The sequence below is a fragment of the Cervus canadensis genome, chromosome 7 (assembly GCF_019320065.1).
Source record: "Cervus canadensis isolate Bull #8, Minnesota chromosome 7, ASM1932006v1, whole genome shotgun sequence".
In the NCBI taxonomy this organism is placed as follows: domain Eukaryota; kingdom Metazoa; phylum Chordata; class Mammalia; order Artiodactyla; family Cervidae; genus Cervus; species Cervus canadensis.
The window spans coordinates 23,040,399-23,045,981 of record NC_057392.1 but is presented as its reverse complement, the minus strand read 5'-3'; the positions used below and the strand labels follow the sequence as shown (position 1 = coordinate 23,045,981).

Genomic DNA, 5,583 nt, shown 5'->3' with positions numbered 1-5,583 from the left:
TGGACACAACTGTTCCTCCTGAGGGCATTTGCTGGGTGCCCACGGGGACCTGGGGAGGCGTGGGCAGGGAGGCCAGTGGGTGCTTATGCTGCTGCCCTGCCCCCAAGACTACATGCCATCGATAGTGCCCTCCAGGGTCATTGCACAAGGGCCATGCCCTGTAGAACCTCCGACTGTCCCACAAACACCTTTTACTCAGTGGCGACAGAACCAAACGAACCCCCCATTGCGTGGAGAACATGGCCCTGGTCCAGAACCAAGGCACCCCAGAATCCTTCTGGCAGGGCGCCTGGGGCCCAGGTCTGTGACACTAACGGCTCTTTCCTCTTTCACCTGCCCATCCTGGGGGATGCCCAGTAGTGGAGCCTGCCCCCTACACTGACCGCTGTGTTGGAAGAGGCCAGGAGGCCGAGGCTGGGTCACCCTGGGAGGGGTCTGCCTGCCCTGATCTTGTTCCCTGAACTGGGAGTGGACAGGACGGGGGACCCTTCTGGGTCTCAAGGCCATATAAGTGTGAGGAAGGAAATATACCTGAAAACTCACGCGTGGTCCTTCACAGTGTGGAATAAGAGCAAGAAACCATGAGAGGTAGCTGGGTATTAGCCAGCGAGAGTGAACAGACAGGCCCCAAAACAGGATGGTGTTGGCTGAAGAATTGATCGGAGCACTGGGGGATCAGACAGGGGCACTTGGAGGCAGAACAGAGGAGAAGAGCCAGAAGGGGAGTGGGCTGAGTGTGGGCAACAATTCAGTTCCAGGAAACAGAAGTGTCAGGATGAAACACACAGCAGAAGAACTATCTAAAGAAATAAGGAAAACACACTTGCTAGAACTACAGAAAGGTGAACGTTCTGCCCTCACAGTGCGCGTAGAAGAGCCAGTGGCATGTAGAATGAAACGGTTGTGAGGGTGCTTGGGCCTGGATATTTTGGGGTGATGTGTGAACATTCCAGAGGGAGAGAGCAGATTCTCCAAAGAAACAAGAGCCAGATTTACAGCATGGTCTGGCTTACGGGGTGCAGCGGACTGATCTGATTTCTATGACCATGAAATGATCATCACGGTAAGTTTAGTGAACACCATCATCTCATGTGTGTGTGCGTGCTAAGTCGCTTCAGTCGTGTCTGACTCTCTGCAACCCTGTGGACTGTAGCCCACCAGGCTCCTCTGTCCATGGGATTCTCCAGGCAAGAATACTGGAGTGGGTTGCCATGCCTTCCTCCAGGGGATTTTCCCCACCCAGGAATCGAACCCACATCTCTTATGTCTCATACAGACATACAATTAAAGAAATAGAAAAAAGGCTCAGCCACAGGCTGCCTCCAGCGACGGAGGATGTAGCGCTGGGTGCATGCCCCCCAGTAAAGCCTTCTGCCTGCCTGTCTCCCACCACAGGGAGCTCTCTGCCCCTTGGGGCTGAGAGACCCCACCCTTTCCCCAAGCTGAAGCCGGAGGGCCCTGAGGTACCAGTCAGATGTTGTCTCACAAGTGACCCTTGGCGGCCCAGGGCAACGGGGCTCCTGCCGGCAACAGGGCAGCTGACACAGTAGAGCTGGCGGAGCTGGGAGCCCTGGTAGAGAAAAAGGGCAAGTGGACAATCAGCAACCCAACCAAAGCTGAAGAGGAGCAGGCATACCCAGGGCCTCAGGAGGAGGGGGCGGAGGTGTGGGCCCCTGCAGGCCCACCATGCCGTGGAGAAGGAGGAGGAGTTTGTATATGAGGTCTGGGAGGGGTGCTAGACGGTCATCCCATACGACGTGCTCCCAGCCTGGCTGAAGGACAACGGCTACCTGCTGCATGGCCACTGGCCGCCCATGCCCTCCTTCCGGGCCTGCTTCAAGAGCATCTTCTGTGTCTACACAGAGACTGGCAACATCTTGATCCTCCTGCTTGGCTTTGTGCTGTTTCTCTTTCTGGGAATCCTGACCACGCTCAGACCAAACATGAACTTCATGGCCCCCACTTCAGGAGAAGGTGGTGTTTGGGATGTTCCTCCTGGGAGCAGTGCTCTGCCTCAGCTTCTCCTGGCTCTTTTACACTGTCTGCTGTCATTCCGAGAAAGTCTCTCGGACTTTCTCAGAACTGGATTATGCAGGGATTACCCTACTGATTATGGGGAGCTTTGGCCCCTGGCTCTGCTACTCCTTCTACTGCTGCCCACAGCCACAGCTCATCTGCATCCATCGTCTGTGTTCCGGGCATCTCTTCCATCATCGTGGCACAGTGGGACCGGCTCCCCACTCCTAAGCACCGGCAGACAAGAGCAGGCATGTTCCTGGGGCTTAGCTTGAGTGGTGTCGTGCCTGCCATGCAGTTCACAATCACAGAGGACTTCATCAAGGTCCATGGTGGGCCAGACGGCTGGTTCTTCCTCATGTCTCTGATGTACATCACCATAGCCGGCCTCTGTGCCGCACACATTCCCGAGCGCTTCTTCCCTGGAAAATTCGACGTATGCTTCCAGTCTCATCAGATCTTCCATGTCCTGGTAGTGGAAGCTGCCTTCATCCACTTCTGTGGTGTCTCCAACCCTCCGGAATTCCGATATGGCCTGGAAGGGGGCTGTACTGATGACTCTCTCCTCTGAGCTGCCCCCCAAGGGTGCAGGAGGAAATTCCCAAGTGCTTTTAAAATAACTTCTTTGCTGAAGTGAGAGGAAGAGTCTGAGTTGTCTGTTTCTAGAAGAAACCTCAGAGAATTCAGTACCGACCAAGCTTCAGCCCACTTCACACTCACTGGGCAATAACCTCTCCATTTCCTCGCTGAGAAAGGTGGGGGAGGGCAGGCGTGGCCATCCTGCCCCCGGCCGCCCCCTCAGCCAGGCACCTGCTGTCGCCTCCCGCAGATGGGGCTGTGAAGCTCACGGTGAGCTCTGACCCCTCCTCCCACCATTCTGGGGAAAAGAGATGGACTGGGACTCTTCAGAAATTCCGTTTCTGGAAGAAACTGTCCCTCCATCACCTCTGTCCTGACTTTGTAATCTGGCTTGTAACAGGCCATCCATTTTTGTAGCATTCTTTTCAAAAACACTTATAACCTGGTCCCATCTTTCTAGGGCCTGGGCCTGCTCACAAAGCAGGAAGAACAAAGCCACCAACTTTTACATAGCCTGGCTAATCATGGAAGTGTGTCCGGGCTTCAGATAACTGGAGTTTTAATTTTTTTCTTGGCAGAGTAATGTAAAATTAAAGTGGGGAAAGATGCTTAATATTTAATACTAAACTTTAAAAAGAAATCTGCTATCATTGCTATATAACTTGATGCAAAGACTACGAGAATAATAAGAGTACAGAAGGCAAAAAAAAAAAAAAAAAGAAATAGAAAACAAATTTCCTTGTGATAAGAACTCTTAGGATTTATTCTTAAGAACTTTCATTATATAATGTACAGTAGGGTTAACATGTTTCTCATGTTGTACATTACATCTCTAGTACTTATTTGTCTTATAACTGGAAGTTTTTACCTTTTGACCACCTTCATCCAATCCCCCTTCCCTGCCCACCTTGGGTAACCACAAACCTGATCACTTTTCCTATGAGGTTGTTTGTTTTTGAAATACAATTGACCTACAGCACTATGTTAGTTCCTGTTATCACAAAATAGTGATCAATGTTTCTATACATTTCAAACTGATCACCATGATAAGTCTAGTTACGATCTGTCACCATACAAAGATACTACATAGTTATTGACTATATTCCCAACACACTGCATTTCATTGTTGTTGTTTAGTCACTAAGTCATGTCCAACTCTTTGCGACCTCATGGACTATAGCCCACCAGGCTCCTCCGTCTGTGGGATTTTTCAGGCAAGAATATTGGCGTGGGTGGCCATTTCCTTCTTCAGGGGATCTTTCCGGTCCAGGGATCAAACCTGGGTCTCCTGAACTGGCAGGAAGATTGCTTACTGCTGAGCCACCTTGGGAAACCCCTGCATTTCATACTGCAACTCATTTATTTTGCAACCAGAAATTTGTACCTCTTAATCTCCCTCAACTCTTTCTCTCCTCTGCCCACCTCCCCTGCTCTGGCAACCACTTGCTTGTTCTCTGTGTCTATAACTCTGCTTCAGTTTTGTTATGTTTGGTCATTTGTTGTTTAGATTCCACATATAAGCAAAATCATACAATATTTGTTTTTCTCTGTCTGCCTTATTTTACTTGGCAAAATATCCCCAAGGTCCTTCCATACTGTGGCAAATGGCAAGTTTTCATTCTTTTTTTATGGCTGAGTAATATTCCATCACAAACACACACATACACACCACACGTTCTTTATCCATTCATCTATTGATGACCACCTGAGTGGCTTTCCTAACTTGACTATTGTAAATAATGCTGCAATAAACACAAGGGTGCATATACCTTTTCGAATTAGCATTCTTTTTCTTTAGATAAATACCAAGGAGTAGAATTCCTGGATCATATTCTAATTTTTAAAGGAGCCTCCATGCACTTCTCTGTCACACTTGAAAAAACTGACACCCCCATCAACATGTAGGAGGGTCCCTTTTCTTCACATTCTCACCCACACTGATATTTGTTGTCTTTTTGATCATAGGCATTCTGACAGGTGTGAGGTGGTATCTGGTTATGGTTTTGATTTGTATTTCTCTGATGATCAGAGATGAGCATCTTTCCATGTGTCTTTTGTCCATTTGCATATGTCTTCATTGGAAAAACGTCTATTCAAATCCTCTGCCTGCTTTTCAATTGCATTGCTTGCTTTTTGGCTATTCAGTTGTATAAAGTCTTTGTATATTTTGGAATATTAACCCCTTATTGGATATATTGTTTGCAAATATCTTCTCCCAGTCAGTAGGCAGCCTTTTCATTTTGTTGATAGTTTCCGTCACTGTGCAAAAGTTTTTTTAGTTTGATGTGACCTCATTTGTTTCTTTTTGCTTTTGTTACCCTTGCTTGAGGAGACATATCCAAAAAAAATTACTACTAAAGACCTATGTCAAGGAGCATTCTGCCTATGTGTACTTGTAGAAGTTTTCTGTTTTCAGGTCTTATACTTAAGTCTTTAATCCATGGAATTTAAACAGTCCATGGAATTCTCCAGGCCAGAATACTTTCCCTTCTCTAGGGGATCTTTCTGCCCCTTAATTCATTTTGAGTTTATCTTTTTTAATATAGTGTAATAAAAGGTGCTTCAATTTGATTCTTTTGCATGTAGCCATCCAGTTTTCCTAACACCATTTATAGAAGAGGTTATCTTTTCTTCACTGCATACTCTTGCCTCCTATGTCAAAGCTTAATTGCCCATAAAAGTATGGCTTTGTTTCTGGGCTCTCTATTTTGCTGCATTGATCTATGTGTCTCTTTTTGTGCTGGTATTATACTCTTTTGATTACTGTAGCTTTGTAGTATAGTTTGAAATCAGGGCACGTGGTTCCTCCAGCTTTGTTCTTTCTCAAGATTGTTTGGCTGTTTGGGGTCTTTCATGTTTCCATAAAAATTTTAGGGTTATTTTAGTTCTACGAAAATTGCCATTGGTATTTTGATAAGTATTGCACTGAATCTGTAGAGTGCTTGGTAGAATGGGTGTTTCAACAATATTAATTCTTCCAATCCATGA

The 5,583-nt window shown here is 47.0% G+C and overlaps 1 pseudogene; it reads left to right on the top strand.

The window, feature by feature from the left end:
- The first annotated feature begins 1,474 nt into the window (after positions 1–1,474).
- On the top strand, positions 1,475–2,665 carry LOC122445200 (annotated as a pseudogene).
- The last annotated feature ends 2,918 nt before the right edge of the window (positions 2,666–5,583 follow it).